General features: G+C 39.0%; 1 protein-coding gene across 1 annotated transcript in view; it reads right to left on the bottom strand.

The window, feature by feature from the left end:
- The window catches only part of SCUBE1 (signal peptide, CUB domain and EGF like domain containing 1), a 4,299,807-nt gene that overhangs the window by 1,326,063 nt on the left and 2,951,229 nt on the right, over positions 1–22,515 (bottom strand). The gene's annotated exons all lie outside the window — the stretch shown is intronic.

Genomic DNA, 22,515 nt, shown 5'->3' on the forward strand with positions numbered 1-22,515 from the left:
CTTTATATCTTTTTTTTCTATCCTCTCTCTGTGGACTATCAAGTCCTACTGCTACTATACCCACTTGTTTCCTAACACCAGGACTACAGACAGTTGTGGCAAAGCCATCAGACAGGCAGCAAAAAGTGGGCCTAAACTCAATTCTCAGTTACTGATAAAATAGTGTGTTTATGCATTCCAATAGTTGAATGCACACTACTACACAACTGCATTGAATGCTACTATACAAATGCAGTTTTGCAGGGCCAAGCTCACATCCCATACCCATAGCACTGCATGCCTTAACTTTCTTTCTCTTCAGTAGATATTAGCACTGTAGCAGATTGGACTCTGTGATTGCACACCCCCCCCCCCCCCCAGATGGGTGTACTGCCATCCGCTGCTGACTACTGCACTCCCTCTCTGTCTCCTACTGCAGCCAGGTCACTAGCCAATCCTGGGAAATTAGGGTCACAGTCAAGGCTTTACACTGCTGCATAACAGGAGATGCTTATTTATGTACTTCCTTTTGACTACTTACTGTACTCTGAAACACCTACAATCAATATTGCATCACCAGCCAATCATTACCTCATCTCCTGTAGTTTGATGTGCTCATACCTGCCAGGGTATGTTCCTAAGATCAGAAAATTTGCAGTAGATTTTGGTAACAAATACAACTAAAAGCATGTTGGCAGGATTCAGAAAAATCTATAATTGGCTAGGCTTAAAATGGCTCACAAGGGCAGTTAGCTTAGTACTAATCTATGAACCTATGAACCTATGAATCTATGAACCTATAAGATTTCTGCACAGTGTAAATACTTATGTGCTGGGTATTTGAGCTACACCTAGTGGAATTCAGAAAGGACAAAGATGAAAATGACACACACACTGTACAACTTAGTTCAGTACTGTGCTAGTGAGCTACACCAGGGTAATGATAAACGACAGACAAGGATTCATTGACAGGATACTTACATAAAATATATATAGCAGTGTGACACTAAACAGAATCTAAGAAAACTGCTGAAAGAAAAAGCCCTGAATATGATTAACATGCAACTATAATCCTGAAGGTGAATTTACAGATTGTTTCTACTGTAGTGGCAAAGCCTGCCATACCTCACTCCCACACTAAACTGTACCCTACACTCCTAGTTGTATCCAGCACTGACAACGGCCCATCCTGGGAGAAAAGGGCATACAATCTGGAAAATGCTGTCATAAACAGAAGCTATGTCCCCTGCATTTTCAGGCTATCTGTTGTTCTGCTATTTGACTACCCCTTCATTGATTATGCAGACAGACAAGTGCGAATGATTCAAGAGAAACACAGAAAAACACAGAATAAAATATGCTACATGATGGTGACACAGTACTCAAGGAGTGATTACCCTAAAAAAAACTGGTGATAGCTGCTGCTTCATGCTAGTTACATAGTAATAAATGAAGACTGTATAAACAGTAAGGGATCAAAGCAGTATTTACATTACAAGTACAAATATATAAAAAAAAAAAAACAGAAGATAGAAGCGCAGAATAAGCTGACACATCCTGACAGACAGTGAAACCAAAGACTAGTATGAACTAACAAGGGCATGAGTACACCAGCTACTGCAGATCTGTGCCACTTATGGGAAGTCCCGTACAGATCATGACAGATCTGTCTTAGTTGAGACAAAAAGTGACATGGCAACATATATACTGTTCAATACGATATCATAAGTGTGTGCTAAAAACTATACTAATAACTGTATCCTTTATTCTGAGACAATAATTCAATGCAGCCAAGGTTCTGGAGGTTGGGGGCAGGTTGTACATGAACAGACCTGCTCTCTTTCCACCACAGATTTTCCCCAAACAGAAATATCTTGGATTCCCTCACAGTGACAAAAGGCTACTTTGTAGCAATATTCATACTTTGCAGTTAGCATAGGTTTGGAGAAGATGGACAGCAGCATTTTAACACTATGTCTGCATAATATGTGCCTCACTATGGTTTTCTGATCTATAATGATGTGTTAGCTTTTTCTGCATCTGTACTGCCTACATGCCACATCCCATCTCTCTGCTACAACACATGCTGTTTTTCTTGGCCTCTCAGGGGCCTTAACAGTAGCTCTAACAACGCATTCATATCCCTATGTTAATATCCCTATTTGTATTTTTATTAACTCACTGCCTGCAGACTGCACACATCTGTGGGATAGCACACTTGAACACTGGTGCAGGTACCAAGTTTATTCAGTTTTAGTCCCTATTTTTTTTTTCTTATTTTAAAACCAGAATGAAGCTTGTCGCTACAATAAACATGACATGCTGGAGGGACAGATTCCTGTCCCAGAGACTTCCCATACTCTGGAACAGGCTACCCATCTATGTCAAGCAAAGTTCTTCATTAGCACTCCAAGAAAAATCTTGATGAGTGGATGGGAAATAAGAAATACACCCCGGGAATCACTTCTGTGTCTCTGCTCGATGGTGGCATAGGAAAACAACTTTCTTGGGTGGCGTAAGCCAGGGAACCTTGTTGGCTAGGCCTACGTAGGCCCTTGGGCCGATAGCCTAGTACCTACCTATGAACCTAAGATGCTTTAAAACACAAAAAATGTTCTAATTTGCAGCATATATCTACAAATAATTATTTGGCTAGTATAGCGACTGTGCAAACCAAACAATTACACTGCAGCTTCCCATTAAAATCAACAAGAACTTTAACCAAGAAGTATTAAAGTTCTACCCCTTAAATACAGTAATAAAATTATTTATTTATTTATTTATTTATTCCAATTTGATGACTGGGGAGGTCCACTGGGCTCGGGGAGCCTGTTTTCAGTGGAGGCCTGGGGAGAAAAGCTCCAACAATGCATAGCTACATGAATAATTACTAAGAAACATTGCATTACTGACAAACAGGTAGCATTCATAAAGAAACAAACAATTACAATTTTGTTTAGGTGTAAAAGACAGGCAAACGGCTTTGAGGCTAGATTTTACAGTATAGTTATTTATACGTAATACAAATGAGCAAGGTTAGCTAGGTGAGAGGTTAGTCAGGAGTAAAAGTGGATGAGACCTTGAGAGGTATAGGGTGAAGAGTACAGTTGCATTTCCTGTTTGAGTAAAGGTGAGAATGAAGAAGAGTTTTAAAGTTTTCGAGGTTATCGCAGGTCCTAAGAGTGGAGGGAAGAGCATTCCATTTTTTGGCTAAGGTGAAGGGAAGCAGAAGTTGACCAGCTGGGCGCTTAGGTTTGTGGATGGTGATTAGGTTTTGGTGGGTACATCTAAGTGTTATTATAAAGTCTAAGGATTTGAGACTGGCTGCACTTGGCAAACAATTGCAATATTTAACCAACAATCTGTATCATATGACTACATACTACCATGAAATGCAGTTGTCAGGAACTTCAGGGATGTTTTTTATCTTGCAGGTATGTCTTTTGTTTTATATTCTAAGAGCAAACAAGACAAAACTGTGTTTGCCTGTTTGTTTGGGTGGGGGCAGGCTGTAGAGAAAAACTATAGAGACTGTCCACAGCAGAACAGACATTTTTTTCTACCTTTATTGCAATCAACATGGAGGAATTTTACTGAAGCAGCATCTACTTGAAAAACATTACTGGGTCTATTTATACCAGTTTGGGAGCTCACAGGTAATAGCTCTTTTTGGGAGTGGAGTGATCATTGCTTTTGCCTGGTTGGGGTGGGATGGAGGGGGAAACAGAGCAAAGTTCTGAAAACTCCAATGTGACATACATTTGGTGTGATTGTTTGTTTCTTGCACTTTTTTCTGAAAGTTAACTAGATCTATGTGCAGTGGTAACAGTACATGCTACTCACAGCACTATATCCTTTTTAAAAATTATCACAGTTGAAACAGGAGGCTGGATGCCTTTTAAAAGCAAGTGGAAACATATTACTGTGGCTGTTATTTCTGCACTTTTGGCAGGCAGACATAAGAGGTGATTGGCAGAAGTGTTTGCTTGTTTTTATGGGTGGGAGCAGGCTGTGCAGAAGAAAACAAAGGGCAATTAATAATAACTTCAAACTGATTACTGATATGTTTTTTGTAGGGGAAGGGCAGTATCCAGCAAAAAGCAATACAGTCATTATATTTATGTGATTCCTTCTCAGTAAAAGGAGCTGTGACCAATGTCTGCGGAGTATAATGACTATAGTAATGGTCAAAAGTACATTTTTGTTGAGTTGTCAATGCAAGACAAGTACAAATCGTCTACATTTAATTAGAATCCAGAAAATATATACATATTTTTAAGTTAATAACATGTCATGGCTACAACACAGTGTTTTCAAACAGCTAAAACCGTGGGGAGGTAGATTGCACTAGAAGGTCTGAGGCAAGAATCAGAGTTAGAGGTGTTTTATATCTGAATGCTCACAAGTTATTACACAAAATTGTGTAATGAAATTTCAAAGGGGGGCTGAGATATAGCCTTTCACAGACAAGCCCAGTAGCTTCAGTTCATGTGTTTTTACTGCCAAAGTCTGACTTTTTGCAGTCTATTCAGTTTTTATTTTGGTGTGATGAACTTGTGGTCACTATGCTGCACACACAAATTGCATAAAATACTTCCTTTTTGATTTGTCAGTAAATTAGAAGTACAATTCAGCCCTATATCACTAGAAAAAATATAATTTTTATTTAAAACAATGCGTCTATAATACTGTCTTTTCAAGCTGCATGTTACACTATAAGCTCTAAGGTGAAAATTGCAGTGATAGATGTGCATTTTTGATTAATGTTGTTACCTGAATGTTTTGCAATGAAATCTTAAATGGGGAAAGAGAAGCATTCTTTTGAAGAGGGGTCCTGCTGCAATCTGACATTTTGCATTATGCTCAGTGTTTATTTTAGTGTTGCACTGAACTCCCTGCTTAGTATACAAAGTGAAATAATGTCCTACATACATCATTTTTGAGTTTCCAATACAACAGAAGTAAAAATTCACTATTTTAGCTGTAATATGCCATGGTTAAAAAGCCATGTTTTCAGTTAGCTTAAACTGTAGTCTCAAATTCTATTGTGTGCTATACTGGTAGCTCTGAAGTTAGAACTGCAGTTTTAGGTTTATATTCAAGCTGAGTACCCTGCTGCTGTTAATATAATGTTTAATAATTAGGTCTCAAAGGGTGATATATAGTATTTAAAGAATGGCCTTGATGGCTTTAGTTCATGTGCATTCACTGCCATAGTCTGACATTTTGCACTGTATTCAACTTTCCTTTTGTATGCAGGGATGAAGTATTGCTCATTACACTGAGAATGATAAGATCCTAAATACTTCTTTGTTGAGTTGCCAATACAGTAAAACTCCTCTATATCTCAACAGAAATATATGTGTACGTGTATGTGTGTGTGTGTGTGTGTGTGTGTGTGTGTGTGTGTATATATATATATATATATATATATATATATATATATAAACATACAGTTGTAATATGCTGTAGCTACAATGCCACTTTTCAAGAGGATAAAGCTGTGGTGTTAAATTTCAAGGTGTGCTGCACTGGAAGCGCTGAAGTTATAATGGCAGCCTCTGGTTTACAGTAGATTTAGATTATCATGTTATTACCTACAGGTTTAATTATTAAATCACAAATGGTGACAGAGATACAGCCTTTAGAAGACTGTCTTCAGTGGCTTTAGCTCATATGCCTTTACTGCTAGAGTTTAATATTCTACATGATCATCAGGTTTCTTTTTGGATGCTGTGCTGAACTCCTTCTCAGTACACTAAGTATAATGCTGGTCCAAAATACTTTTTAACTGAGTTGTCAACACATCAGAAGCAACAATGCTCTATGTTTAACCAAAAAAAACAAACAAACATTTTTTCAGCTTTACTAAATCTTTGGTATAATGTCATGCTTTCAAGCAGCTAAAGCAGTGGGGTCAAAATCAGAAGTGTGCTGTGCTAGACAATCTGAGGTTAATAGCAATACTGGGTATATTTTATACCACATTGCCCTGTAGATGTTACCCACAAATTTCATAATGAAATCTCAAAGGGTGACATTAATACAGCCTTTGAAATACAGACATCATAGGCTTAAGTTCATGTGCCTTTACTGTCATACTCTGACATTTTGCATCATACTCTGTTTTCATTCTGGGCAGGGTTGAACTCCTACTCAGTACACTGAGTAAAAGTCTGTCCCAAACTACTTCTTTGTTGAGTTGTCAATACATCAAAAGTCAAACTGTCCTATATCTAACCAGAAAAATAATGTGTTTTTCATTTCTAACATGCTGTGGCTATAACAACATGTTTTCAAGTTACTAAAGCTGTGGAGTTAAATTTAGGAGTATGCTGCACTGGAAGCTCTGACGTTTGAACTGCAGTCTTGGGTGTATTCTGTAGCTCTTTACCCTTTTGCTATTAGCTACAAGTTTCATAATGTAATTCCAAATGATGATCATGGTATAGCCTTTGAAAGGAAAGACAGGTCTTGGTGTCTTTAGTTCATCTGCTTTTACATTCACAGTCTTACATTTTGCAGAATATGAGGAAGTCCTACTAAGTACACTGACTGCAATAATGGCCCAGCATGCTTCTTTGTTTAGTTTTGTTGTGTAGAACATTTTGTTAGTTTCAAGTCTTTCCAAAATATAACATAATTGAAGATAAAACTATTTTAACTGTTACTTGCTGAGTTTCACCTACCTGTAACCTTAGCATAACTATGTCTTCCATAAATATTTCTATTTATACTTTTTCCTCAATTCCACATTTGTCTGCTTTACACAAATTTTCATACAATTTTTGAAATATCTGTAATAGCTCTAAAGGATCTCCATTTATCTTTCATGTTATAGGCTTTGTAAGTCTGGTGAAAACCCTTTTCCACTTTATGTTCCCTAAGTCATTGTACTAAAACTTTTTGTGCTCTAGAGTTATTATCAAAAAATAGTTTCTTAAAAGCTATCAACTCATGCATATCCAGATATCCCTTTTATTTTCTCTTTAGCACTCTAAACTAGTACTTCAATTTACTCTGTGGCATTCCCTTTATTCTGCAGTACTTTAACATTTGTCACTCCCTCTAAATATTTTTTTATTATATTTTAACCATATCATTTTCACTTTCATTTGCACCCTTTTTCTAAACTCCTTTTTCATTTTACCCCATTCATTAGCTTTCCATTCTGAAGAAATTCTATCTTCCCTAAGAACTCTTGAATAATTTCCTTTATTCATTCCTTAAATTCTTTATTGTTAACAGGTAGGTGGGAAAGTTCCAGTGTATAAATTTTACTACATTAACCTGCATTTATCTTAGTTTTTATTGTTGCATGATCTGAAAAAGTTATTGAATGTATGTTGGAAGATTTCAATTAAATGCACTTGTTCCTGTAATATGTAATCTCTGCCTATTCTAGCCCAGTTATTATACCTTGGGGAATAATACGTAAATTCTCTATGAGTTCCTACAACTGAATTCACATCTTCCATGCCAAATATTTTCATAAATGTCTTTAGAAATCTATTTTTTGTTATATTTGCCCTTCCATGTCCCCCAATATTCTCGTTGTTGCAAATCAAGTTCCAGCCGCCACCTATAATTAATTTTCCCTGCTGAAAGCTGATTGTTTCTCCCATAATGTTCTTAAGTTCCATAATAGCAGTTTTGTGGAATATAAATACATGCCAGCATAATCCTCCTCCCTTGCCAATGGCCCCTTACTACCATAAATCTACCCATTATTATTTTTTCTCTCTTCTATCACAATTGGAGCTCCTATAACAATTAGTATAACTACTCCCTTTTCCCTTTGTCCCTGATATTCTGCTGAATATCCATCCTTAAATCCCTTCTTTATCAAATTCACATGCTTATTTCTCTCCAAATGTGTCTCCTGCAGCATTGCTCTTTGTAGTCTGCATTTCTTAAAATAACTCAACACTCTTCCTTTTTGTCTATACCTGTAAAGCCATTAACTTTCCAAGATAACATGGACATGGTAGCCATTATGATAAGAAGTTACTGCTCCCACCTGTTATACATGACAGTTTTTATGTGTATTTCCAGCTTTTCTGTTACATGCACACACTAATGTTTGGCAGGCTGATCTTTTACACAGTTTTTTTTTTTGTCATCTGCATTTGAAGTTATGAAACATTTTTAAGACTTTTTGTTTTAATGAAAACTTTCAAACAAAAGACTAAACACATTTTCAGAATACCCCATAGCCTATTAACTTAGAACAAATGCACAAAAGTATGTACATCTTCAAAGAATGAAGTTTAATCCTTCAGATAGGAATAACTGCTCCAAATCAGCAGCTGTACCCACAAGCATTACCTAACCTAAACTTAAGCTTATGCATGCTAAAGCGCAAATTACAGCTTTGGCTCCCACTTACACTGATTGAAGTCTGCCCTTTTCTTATATCTATTCCTCTCCCAGATGTGAAAAACAGCTTATATACCTTCAACAACATTAACCTTTAGTCCTATGACATCTACTGAACATTAGCTAATGGAGAAAAATGAGCTAATATCATTGCATATGCAAGAAACATAGCACTTCTCATGGCTTTCCTCGTTTTGTTTTATTGTTCAAGTCTATTTGCATACAAAACACTCTTTTATAGATTAAGCCAAGGGTATTAATCCAGACATTCACCTCTGCAAAAATAGAAAACCTCTTAACTCTACATATAACCAGTGCACTTTTACATCCCACCTCCACACCAGCAGCCCAAGATCTATTAACTTAAACTTGCTTTTGTCCAGCTTTTCTTCTCTTATTACACTGTAAAGTGTTTACTTTAATATCTTTAACACATACAACAATCACAGAAAGAGTCCCTCATCCACAAATTTAAAATACCTCTAACTGCATACTACACAAAACTGCTTTACTATATAAGAAGTTTTGCAATTTGAGAGACTGTGTTCAAGTAACAACTTATGAATTCTAACATCTGAATAGGGGTGAAGAGTGGACATTTTATAGCTGACTGTGATCCCCAAGGAACAGCACAACTGGAGTGGTTGTCTCTGGTCCTGACTAGAGATGTTCTCATAAAGGTGAAGCCAATTAACTGTGAGGCTAAGGAAAGGCCATGCTGCAATGCCTAGCATGCATTTACTGAACACCCAGGGCCAGTGGTGATACCACAGGTCAGCACTCTGAAATTATTATGATTGGTTCCCAGCAAGAACAGCAGAACCCTCCTGGAACATCTCACTATCCGTATGTGATGGTAAGTGTCCTGGAGATCGATCAAGAACATCTAGTTGCTCCTTTTTAAAGAGAGGCAAACTGGACTACATCATGACCTTCTGGAACTTGGTCTGTTTTACAAAGCAATTTAACTTGCTCAAATCCAAAACTGACCTGAGGTCCTCACTTTTCTTTGGCACCAGAAAGAGGGACATCTTCGATGATTCAATCTACTAACAGCTTCTGAATTTCAAATGCTTCATCACTTCTCTGATGAGGTGGCACAACTTGAAGATGTTTGGGATTTATCTTCATTGCATGCAAAAATGAAATTATGTAACCTCTGGATATGATTCAATAACCAAGTGTCCAAGGTGATAGCCTCCCAAGCTTCTGATTGAAGAGTCATATGACCCCTGACTGCCTTCACAGTTGGACAGTTGGACAACCATCAGGATCACTCTGACAGAAGGTCCTTTGAGGGGTAGAAAAACTCACTTCAATGGCAGGCAACATCCTTCTATCCCGTTTGCTCATGGTCAAAGTGTCCTTAACCTCAGGCCCAAAAAGTGAGGAGCCATCACACTGAAGCAGTCCACAGAATTATACAAACTCACCCCAAGTGTAACGACACGCAGCAATGCCAGCACCAGTGGCTTGAGACATGCCATCAGCCATGTTAGAAAGCAGAAGCATGGACACTTCAGCAATAGACTACAATGTGAACAACCGAGTCTCTAAAGTCTCTTGTGTCTTAACCACTCTTTATACTTCCAACACAATATCATGCTGAAGTCTTGTCAAGTGACTCACATAACTTAACACTATCAGTGTGAAAGTGGCTGAGGTGTAGGAGTGTTTCCCTAACTGGTCCACTGCCAAGGACTCCCTATCCAGGGGATGAACCAACAAACTCTCTTGCAAGATGCCCTTCTTAGAGGCTACTGCCACCACAATAGCATCAATGGCAGGACCCTTACTCCAGTGTTGCAAGTCCTTGGGAGGGGCCAGGATTTTATCCAGTTTCTTTGGAAATGGTTCCACCATATTGGGGTCCTTCCATGCCCTCCAGGACATCAAGTCAATAAGTGTATCCAGAGGGGGAACCATCCAAGATGTGGATGGGCCCACCATGAAGGCCTCTAAAAATACTGACTCCTCTGGAAATGGAGCTTTGGCAGTCCAACCCCCCACACTGATACAGCAGCTCCAAACACTCTCATTGGGGGAGGATAAAGGGGACCCCTTTCCTTCATCACAGTCGGTAACCTCAGTGAGGGCTTCCTCTGGAGACTGTAGATGCTTCCTCTTAACTGCCTCTTGCCAGAAACTGGAGAATCTGGGGGAAGCAAAACAGGCAGAGGCCCTGAGTGCAGAACAGATTGAAAAACACCAGTTGTGGGCTGTTCCAGTGCAGACTGATGCGAGTCCATAAGCATAGACATTGATGAGGGGGCAGGATACTGGTTGGCACTGACCACGCCATTCCCCAACTGGAGAACATCCCTTGTATGACATTAAAGACAGAGGCTGAAGCTGGCACCCCAGACCCCACATACCTAGAATCCACAGATCATTAAGATACACTACATTCTGGAGTCACTTTTGCCTGCCCCAGTACAGAGATCGGAGCCAAACTATTGTGAGCCACAGCACCGAGCAGGAGGGATGACTTTAAAATTTGAAGTGCTGACCCCAACCTGGAAACCCCTGTCTCAAAGTGTCAGTCTCAAGGTCTGCTTGGCTCCAATACTGCCAGAGTCGAGGAAATCAAGGCAGGAGTAGCAACTGATACTGGCCAAGCCATCAGATCTCTCCCAAGGGGAGGTAAGGCAACTGGCTCTGATAACTTTGGAGCCATATGGTCCAAGGAAGGAAACACACCTATTGGAGCCAAAGCCTGAGGTAGAGGATATGAACCCAAAGGGATCAGTCTTAACTGGATCTGGGCTTGTAAGGAAGGGCTGCATCAGCTATTTCAAGTCAGCAGGTCTTAAACTCCCAACCAAGTGGAACAACCAGGCTGACAAAGCCACTGATGGAGGCTTGCCTGTTGTCTGACTGCTTCAAGGACCAGGCCAAAACCAGAGAGGATTGGATAGGAGAAGGAGATGACTCTGGAGAAGAGTTTAGAAGATACAGGGACAGAAGGGCAAAGGGTCCTGGACAAGGAAGATCTTTTTGACAGGAAAGGACTCAGGACACTTAGTGTCATGGAAGAAGTCTTCCCTGTAGTCAATAACATGGGAGACAAGGTCCGAGTAGTCAGATCTGATGACAATGGTGAGGCAGCCAGATGAGTTGAAGATCTTGGGATCTTCAGATCCACTGAACAGGAAGAAAAGGGAGCCGATCATTTTCAGTCCCCTTTCAAAGGTTTGGGGTTCTTAGATCCCTTCTTCTAACCCAGAGCTCCTTTATCAACTTTACCAGTCAGAGCAGAAAAGAAGGAACAATCCCCTGCTGGCAACAGTCCCTTGAGGGCCAACTTGGCCCTCCTCTCATTAACGGCTTGTGTGCCAGAACTATCATAAGTAGCACACTGTGTGCCAAGGTGAGTGGCTTCAAGACAATAAACATACCGGTAATATGTGTCTTGGGAAGGAGCTTGTGGCCAAACACCATACATTTCTTGAAGCCCTTATCCATACCACACTATACATACGTTAACTATAAAAAAAATTACAAACCATCATACACTATCTTACTATAAAAAGCACACAAGGTGGCAAAAGTCCATGAATAAAACACACTATATATACTTATCTTGCAAAACCTACACAACCTAACCCTATACTAGCAATTAAGCAAACCAAAAACACTACTAGCTACTAAGAAAAACAAGGATAGAGGAAAGGAAAGGGAAAACAGACTTAGCTAACATGCACAATAAAAGGATACACTGCAATGGAGCTTGAGACTAAGCTGCTGACCAGGACGGCAGCAAACAAGATCTGAGATAATCCTAGATGGGCAAGGTATCATGGGTAGAGGAGGAGCAGCTTGGGGGGGGGGGCTGATGTTTTTCTGGATATGGCTGGTCTCTGATCCGAGTCTGATCCAATAACCCACAGACTGAACCCAGATGGAAAAGACAACACTGGATCATAAGGCAGCAAGCTAAACCCAAATAGTATACCATGAAGTAATAATCCTCTATTACGATTTGGCAGTATGGTAGCCATTGTTTAGAGCAGTCAGCAATTACTGGAATTGATTTTCCCTACATAATACTTTGTGTTTTAACAACAATGACAAAAAAAAAGAAATACAATGTAGTGTTTGTGTGTGTGTGTGTGTGTGTGTGTGTGTGTGTGTGTGTGTGTGTGTGTGTGTGTGTGTGTGTGTGAGTGAAACACCATATAATGTATTATTTTTCACTTTTTTGAAATAGTAAAACGGATCTGAATTACAATAACAGCTTATAGTGAAAAATCATACATACATTTTATTTTTTATTTACAAATGGTTGACATTTATCAAGTGCACCATTTTATGACATTTGTGAATACTTGTATACTATTCTAAAAAAAATTCTGGCATTATTTGGTTATACAATTGCCACTTCTTTTCAGAAAAGGAATGTTAAGTAATTTAGCATATATTTTATTTTATGTCTCTGAAAAGAAAACAATACACGTGCTTCTTAGCCGGGTACTAAATGAACAGGAGGATATCCACCATATGGGGGGAATGACTTACTATTCCAAAAGAATACAAGTGATTTCCTATCCCTTCAGCCACTAGGGTTGTCATCAGGTGCTGTACTCTCATAATGTATCAGAAGATAAAACCTCTACAGCCCAGAGAATAAAAATGTCATCCAGTATGGAGCCCAATAAATGACAGAACATGCTTTTCAACAAGCAGAAGCACCAGCAGCATTCCATGTACATTTGCTGTATTTAGTATAAAGTAGGATGCAGAAATGTATAACACAGCACTCATCCAAAAGCACCTTATAGTTTCTCCATGCAAGAGTACTCTAAGTGCTTTCCAGGACCACATCTTTACAGTTAGACAGAAAACAGGTTTTAAGTAAAAATCTTATGACATCCAGTAAATAACATGGAGAATGTGTGTTTTTGCAGAGTGCTGTTTCTCCAACTGACAGAAGCATAATGGCTTTACTGATGAAAGCCACTTTCAGAAAAGGTATGGTGTTGCCTTTTCTGTACTGCTGTGCAACCATCGAGTTGGTATATATAAGTCAGGGAAATGTGGGGTTGCACTGGAGCTTACACCCTGAAAAAAAAGAAACTTAAGATCTTGTTTGCTGAAAGTAGTTCTCAGAATTTATTTCACCGGTTTGTACATCAGAGAAAAACCTCCTGTGAATAATTGTGAACCCAATAATATGTAGCATTCAGGGGTGTAGCTAGGATTTTCAAATTTGTACTGACAGCTCTCAAACTGCTACCCCCCTCCCCAGCCAAGCTACGGCCATTCTTGTAATTCACGGTTTGCTCTTTTAGTGTCGATGAAGAGGCATTCGCTGTAATGCCTCTTCAGTAATATAATATAAATTCACTCAAACCCGGTTCCTTGAATTGAAAATTAACCTGAAATGTCAGTTCTTTGAAAAATGCAGCATGGTAGTTGGGGTAGAGACTTTATGCTTTTGTTTTCTGTAACTAAGGTACAGGTTTTGAGCTTGAGTAAATTACTAACCACCTGCTACCACTAACTAGGATATTTCATTCACACACACACCCCTACCTACCTCTTAGTGCAAGAAATATGAACAAAGCCTAAAATAAACAGGGACAGATATTAAATAATGTTCTTGTGAACTTAGAAATTTGCTAGAATAACAGGATTTATGCTAGTATGAATTTTTCTAAAGGACATGAAGTCTGAAGCTCAAATGTCTGTCAATATTTAGCAACTTAGTGACTTCATTCCTAAATGATTTGCCAGAAAACCACACGTTTTATGAGGAACAAACCAAAAATAAGAAGCAAATATCTATTCATTCTGCAAAAATATGGACAGCTGAGAGGTATAGTTCAACCAGGGCTGTCTGAGTTTGCTGCCCTTCCCCTCTCAAAATCATGGTCGATTGGAGCCTCCTACCTGCAACCATTCTAGTGTCCCATTTCTTGGTTATTTTGCCCCATTTACCATAAACACTGTAATGTGCATACTGCTTTACTTCTGCGATGATTTGGATTTCATTTCAAAGTTTTATTTTGCATTTTTACAGCACAAACCCCAATAGGTATCTGCTAAACAAAGCAATGCAGTCTCACAATGAAAACAGACTTAGCATTAAAACTTCTCTGCCCTTGAAATTCACATGCATTGAATCAGCACTGAAACCCACATTCAAAGAAAATACATTTTGCCAGTGGCAGATAAAGATCAACTTTGGGTTGTTTTCAAATCATAGGCCCCTTGAACACAAAACATACACATGCTCTTTGATACACCTTCCCGATTGTATTAAATTGTATTCCTTGTACAATACAGTACAGTTGTTAGAGGGCATTTTAAATTTATTGTTTTGAACATTAGTAAACAATGAAACAAAATGCATGAACCAATGACAAAACTACCCAATTCAGAATATTTCCATCATAAAAGTCTACTCAACCTTCTACAGTACACCAGTATCAGTAAATATGCACAATCTCTGAAGTGTAAAAGTCATCTAAATAATTCCACATTAAAGAAATCTGTAACAATGAAGAGGTTGCTGCTAGCAAACAACTTTATATGTCATTGTTTATTCATTTACAAATAAAGTGCCTGTTGCCCTTGAGGAATAAATTGCCTATGCTGCATGCATTAAAAAAATGATAAGCTAGTAATATCACAATAGGGACTGTATGGCAAACTGATAATAGGTTCATAGTTACTACTCTAGGCATCTTTGCCAAAAAGGGCTGCAGCATCCGCCCACTTTACAACACAGTATAGTATCAGCAATGCATCTATCTACTGTGGGAGTAGAACCCACAACCTTCTGCATCAAAAGCAAGTACACTGCCTGTTGTGCTATTAACAATACAAGCAGACTAAGAATAAGGAGCACTAAAGTTTTGTTCCCCTGCAGCTCTCAGCTCCTTGTAAAATCTACTCGGCACACAGTTGTATCTTTGAACTTCGCAGCACAAGAAATCTGGAAAAAGCCGAAATTTATTGGGGGGGGGGACAAAAGCCCAAAAACCAGGGACACATTTTAAACATTGCTTGTACAATGTTGGAAAGTTGCTAGAATAAAATGCTGTGTTACCACCATACATTTCACTGCCACGTCTTTAACCCGGGGGCCCTGTGCAAAACAGTCAGAGAAACATACCACTATGCCAGATCAGCTGTTTTGTGAAAGAGAGGAAGACGAACTTAAATGACTACCATTTAGTGAATTCAGTTCTCACCATAGCTGTCAAGCTTTTGGCAGAAAACACCTGAAAAAAGCCAATAATGGGGGAATACAGCCCCCAAACATATTCAGTGAATTCAGTTCTCACCATAGCTCTCAACCTCTTAGCAAAAAACATGTGGACAAAGCCAGTAATGGGGGGGAATACAGCCCCCAAACATTCAATGAATTCAGTTCTCACCATAGATAGCTCTCAACCTTAGCACAAAATACCTGGGCAAAGCCAATAATGGGGGAATACAGTCCCATAAATAGGGACAAATTTCAAACATCCATGTTATAAACTTAGACATCTGCTAGAATAAACAGTTTTGTGTTACCATGTACTTTCTGCAGAATATGAAATCTGAAATTCAAATGCCTGTTATTTTTAAACATTTAACCAGGAAAGTATGTCTGACTTTGAACAAAAGACAATTTTCAGCAGAGCAAGGAGAAACTCCAGACACATCTTTGTAAGATGGGAGGACAAGCAGACTCCACACAGAAGGCACCCCAGCCAAGAATCAAACCAGATAACCTGTAGCTGTCAGGCAGCAATGCTACCAGTGCACCACTGCACTACAGACTTTGCAAGCCAAGGAAAAATGTAGATACAGAAACCACAAATTTTATGAGGAACAGAACAAATATGAGGCAAAAATCTACAAATTGTTTTAGAAATGGTGGTGGATAGGGAATTCAGGTCCTTGCCACCTGCATCCAAGGTACAGGGTTCAAGCCTGAGTATCTCTACCCACCACCATTTGTTCTCTCTAGCCACCAGTATATAGCAACTGGGGCATTTCACACACACACACTTTCTGTCTCATACAGAAACAAACAGAACCACTAGTGTAAATTACATACACATCACTTACTTACCTTCTCTCTCAATGTAATGGCTATTTTAAATTCCACTCACGAGTGCGAAATAGGGTTATATCCACATTGGCATGCATGCGACGCATGCATAATCCTCCTTAAACAAAAAGATGCTGCCTCCACGCAGAGAAGAAGCTTTTTTTTTGTTTGTTTATTTAAATTGTTTGCAAAGTTGCAGCTGTAAAAGTGGGAGGGAGCTCGGCCCTGACTCGCCCTATGGTTCTGGCACCCTTGCCTTTATCTTTCCCCCTGGATCCTAGTGCCTACCTTGTGCTACCCCTTGCACACGAACACTGCACTGAAGTGCATACAGTGAGTATACCTGCCGACGTCCTTTGGTATGCATTACAGGACTATTGTAGATGCATGTCTGTAACATTTGTGTGTGTGTGTGTGTGTGTGTATCACCCACTCTGGAGACTGTATTTTCATATAATTTCTTTACATTGACTTTGGCAGTTAAGGTTATTCACAGTGCCATGGTAAAATTTCAAACATATTATACAAGGAACTCATAATTCAGTCCAGGTAAATAACTCAAAATTCAACTCAGTTAAACAACTCAAAAGTTAAATTCCTTTCTGACTTTAGATGTCAAGCTCAGTTGTTCAGTCTCTCTTGCTCTGTGCTTGACTATCACTCCACAGTACATCCTCTCTCTGTCATGTTTTATTCTGTCAACAATGGTTCTTTTACTCTCTCACAGAAAGGCCTGCATATCTCCCTCTTTCTCTATCACTCACCTTCTGTTAACCACCCTTTTATAAGAAAGAGTGTATAATGTCCTCCATTCAGAGAAGGTGTAAAGTCATCCCTTCCCTTGCACTGCATGTACATTGATTTTTTTTTACTTTTTTGAATATCGTTGGTAAGTTTGTCACTTTTATATTTATTTCGTCTTGCAATAACATCCATTTTTTTGTAGTTTTTAGCTCTTGTGCAACAGTAGGTTATATATGAATATTATGCTTAAAATAACAGTGTGTGCTTTTGCTCAGACACAGAAACACAGATCCCATCCCATCCACATTTTCGTGCAGCTGATCATCTGTGACTTATAGTATGCATGTGAAAAAAACTAGCTGCTGTCAGTATGTCGGCTAAAATGTGTATTGACCTTGCATTTAGAAGCATTGACCTGCCTGCCTAATTATTTGCTTTTGTAAGGTATAAAAGACTGAGACATAACTGCAAGATTTCACAGATGGAGGGTGGAATTCATAGAAATGCTTTGTTAAAGTGCAAATCGCCTTGCTCAGATAGAGAGAGAGGGAATTGTATTTCTCCAGTTTAATGAAATTCATAACCATTCACAACCTGCTTGGTGCTGGATCATATTGAAGCATAATTTGCATGAGCATGCAACTGCTCAGTTGAAAGCCCTGCCATCATGTGCAAATAAATAGTGCAGTTGTCTACAAGAAAATACACAAAGACGCATACTCTATGTAAGAACATTTACAAAGCAATTCACTAGGATGTGTGATTACCTAAATGAAGTAGGTCATGACCCCAGAATACCGAGTTGCATTGAACTCTAATTGCTGTGTAGTATGATGCTGTTCTACTCAGCAGTGAGGAATCTACAAACCAGAACCCCCTTGTCTACAATACAGCACCACTTGTGCAGCTTCAATTTGTACAAAGCTTGGCTATGAATTTGGGAGAGTATGACAAATGCCAGAACTAATAACACAATGTTTTACAATGGCTGGTGTTTGCAGAAATAAATTCAGGAAGAAATCACTAAGACTATGATTTGAAATATTTTCTTTACATGAAATATGTGTGTGGTTGGATTAAAGGGAATAAAAACCTTTGTGACAAAAGCATTTAATTTAGGAGGAGTTGTCCATTAAAGAAAAACAAAAATTAAGAGAAGTTTTCCGGTGTGCGGCTACACAGACAGACACACACACATACACACACACACACTTTATTACTCACCAACCCTCGGTTCAAGACCCTTGAGATCAACATCGAATCCTCCCGCTTTGAATAATGCTTCCCTCGTAGGCTCGTACATCCTCCCGCTTCACCATAATGTTTGAATAACACTTCCCTCGAAAATCCTCCTGCATTCAACATAATGCTTGAATGAATCCTCCTGCTTTGAATAAGGCTTCCCGCTCGAAAAACGCTGGCCGGAAATACATGTGCGTGCAGTGAGCTCCAGGCTGCCCTGCTGACGTCATCGTGCAGTAAAGCACGAAAAACAAGAAAATTTAAAACGCTAACGCTACCCCCCTTCTTAATAAGTTGTACTGAAATCAGTACAGTGCGTATGCCTCCCGACGTCCCTGGTAGTATTGCAACCGCTGTGGGTCATCATTGTTGTGATGTTATATGATGCTGATATTGTGCTGTCTGTGGTACTACAATATTTTGAACCTCTTCACTAGTATGTTTCTAAATATAGTAGAACTAAAGATGACACGAGCTTCACAAAACAACAAAGCAATGATTGCCCACAGCAGTCACTATAGTACATATTACTTACGCACACAATACTACCCAACAGGGCGAGTACTGCATTAAATAATGGACAACATACGGGTGTTTAAAGACCCAGTGGCAAAAGTGTAAGACTTTCAGATCCATGCAAGGTCCATTACTTCTGTGTAATGCCCACCCTGGATGGCAATATTGTGCTTATATAAATAGCTATCTGTTAAATTGCTTTGCATTCATTTTATTATTGCTATACATATTTTTGATGTGAAACAGTTTCTCCTCCCAATGTTTCAGAGTTGCTGTAGGATATGTAACTGATGATGGAGGAAGTATTTTACATCCAAAATTTAAGTTACATAAGCATTTAATAATTTGTACATAACATACACGCAGACCCACAGACACAAACATATACATGTACATGCATCCACTTGGATGATTGTGAGCAAATCCAATGACTGGTTGTCACCTAATGAAAAAAATATTCATAAATAATAGCCACTTTAATGAATTTTAATATGTTGCTGATAGATACACAAAAACCCATCCTTTACCAAGACAGACACTCACCCACACGCATTCTTACTTACACATACATTTTCTTGTATTTTTTTTTTGCTGCCACAATTACCCGAGTTACTTCTGTTTTTTATTTACTTACTTTCCCCCACTTGCTAACCACAGTAGTTCTGTTTTGGGGGGTTTTTTTGTTTGTTTTTTTTTAATTTTAATTTTCTTTTTCGTCATTAATCAACGTGGCATCTTTTTTTTTTTTTTTGGTTTGTGCTTCACAGTGGTTTAATATGCTAACGTGAAACCATGGACTTCTTTATCCCTGGGCTCCCCGTGCACATTAATACCCTGTTGGAGAAATTTTGTTCTCCAATAATGTTTTGTTTCATCTTCTGCCCGTGTTATAACATTACATTGTGCCTTTCAAAGGTGGGCAGATATCACAAGGAAAATGAACTGTTTTGATTCACTATGAGGAAAAAATAAACTGGCGCAGATACAATTGCATAAAATAAACAATAATTTACTTTTTTCAATGTCAGTTTGCCATTTCAAATATGAGACCCTGCTTACATAAAAAGGAGGTTATTTACTTAACATAATGCTGGATCATTTTCATTCTTGGTCCATCTGATATGACTTCTGGGGTAGAGCCTTTTATCAGATCCAATCCGGCAACTCCGCTAGTGCTCCCAGCCTTTAGCTCCTTCAAAAGTTCCCATAATGAAAAAAAAAACACTCCCATAATGAATCACTTACCTTCTACCCAAATAAAATTTACTGCACTCCCAGTAAGGACTGTAGAAACATGTAGAATGAGTGAGAGCAGTAAGAAGAAAGAATGGAGAAATTCAAATAGGTCTACCAGATCCTGCCTGTTAAGGCAGGATGGTGAGTGGGTTATTAAATTGGACATACTAGGGATGAAAAGGATCCAGAATGATGGTAAATACACAACTTCTGTATCCTATTTCATTCTGTCCTTCCAATATGATTTGTGACACAAAACCTCAAGCTACCTGTTTCTTCCAAGTGCAATCATGATAGAATAACTTTAAGGACAGCAGCTTCAAAAGACACCCTGGATCTAGATATCATACACAACTCTTAACGCCTGGTATGCAACACAGATAAACAATGTTGCCATTGTGCAAATTTCATCCAACTTAAAAATTCTTGAGGAATGGTATAGAAGCTGAACCTGATCTGGAGAAATGGTCTTTTGGTCTGGAAGGCAAGGGCTTGTTACTGGAACATGCAAAATAAATGCAGTTTGAAGTATCTGGACAGGATTATTTTAGAAACTTTCTGGCCTAGTATGGAAGGGCAAAGGCCACAAACAACTTGGAATATTTTCTTACAGAAACAGTTATCTGTGGACATCTAGTATATGCAGTAGGCATTCTTCTTTATTTAGAAAGAACACTGGGAGATAATAGGTTGGTTTTGGTTGTCTTTGGAAGCCACTTCTAGAATTAAGAAAGGGTTAGTTCTCAGTAAGAGTGTGCCTTTGTGGGACAGCAGATAAGGATGATTGGGAAGAAACAGCCTATAACTCAGAAATCCATCTTGCTGAGGTGCTAGCTACACAAAAACAGGGTTTTCTGTAATAGATACCTTAAGCCTGCAGATGTGGGATGGTATAGGGGGTTGAATTCTTGTTTCTATCACAGAATTGAGTGGTATTGGGTCCTTGTTTGGTTTTCATAAGAGAAAGGCCCTCTAAAAGGATTTGCACAGTTTTTGGCCAGCAAGTGAGGCAGTACATAACCCAGTGTGGAAAGTGGAAATGGCTACCAAACTGACTTTAAAAGCATAATATATGGAGGCAGCATCAGATGAGGAAGACATGTATGTAAAACTGCTGGGATTCAGCCAGAAAAGGGGTCTAATCCTTAGTCACAGGCCCATATGGAAAAGACTTCCCATTTGTTGTTGTCAATTTTACGTGTGCTTTCTTTCTGCAAGACTGGTAATATGCAAACCACACTCTGGGAAAGGGCAGGATCCTTAACCATTACTGAAACTGTAAAAAACATGAGGTTAGTTTGAGGAAATACAAGTCAGGATGAGGTTGCCCCAATGGATGGGATAATACGTCCAGTGTGGCCTTATCTGCCTGGGCCAGAAAGGAGCAATGAGATCTTGGTTGCTTTGCACATGGAGGATTTCTGCAGAAATCTGTTTTTCAGGGGATGGCGCAAAGGAGCCCAGAGGGACAATAACAATTCCTTGTGAGGGATCTGGGCAAAGTAGCTACTATATTATGTGTTGGATGAGGAGGCAAAGGGATCATAGCAAGGCTGGCCCATCAACTGAAGATGTGTTATGTATTAGTATAAACATGCTATGCCTATCCACTAGACAGATGGCGATTCCTGGAATGTATGTTGCTATCAGAAAGGGTAGTAAAGCTGTTGTCCACTGCCACTCTTTCACGGCCTTTCTGCAAAATGGGTAAGAGTTGATCCTTCCTTGCTTGCTGATGGACCATACCACTGTTTGACTGTATGGAAATCACACCTGGAGGGAGAAAGGAAGTCCTGATGGTAGCAGGACTACTCTCATTTTCAGGATATTGATGTGAAAATTGGTCTCTAGATTTGTCCACGGCCCTTAGAGCATTCTCCCTCTCCTGATGTCCCACCCAACCTCAGAGAGAAAGTGTCTGTGGTAATTGTTACTGCAAATGTTGGAAAGGTAAATAGTCTCCCCATGAAAACTGTCGAGTTCAACCACCAGTACAAATGTTGCCTATAAATTTGAGTAATATGAATGGAAGCATTTAAGGCATCTGAAAGTTGGGACCACTTGTAAACTTAATGTCCCCTAAATAACTCTCACATATAGATGCACATGAAGAACTATGGGTATTGCAGTAGCCATTAATCTGAGAACCTTCACTGGTTGGAGGTTATTGGTGATCCAGTAGACAGGAAGTCATTTTCTTAAAAGTTTACAGCCTGTCATGTTGAAGTCTTGATATGCACTCTGTTATGACTGGATAGCAACCTGTCAACACTACTATTTTGAGTGAGCTGTAGCTCATTTGTAGCTTGTTCTTTTCAAGACTGAATGAGATATCCAGGGATAAGCAGAGCTGAAACAAGTACTCTTTGGTA

This window comes from Protopterus annectens, chromosome 11.part0 (genome assembly GCF_019279795.1).
Source record: "Protopterus annectens isolate FY-2018-M chromosome 11.part0, PAN1.0, whole genome shotgun sequence".
Lineage (NCBI taxonomy): Eukaryota > Metazoa > Chordata > Ceratodontiformes > Protopteridae > Protopterus > Protopterus annectens.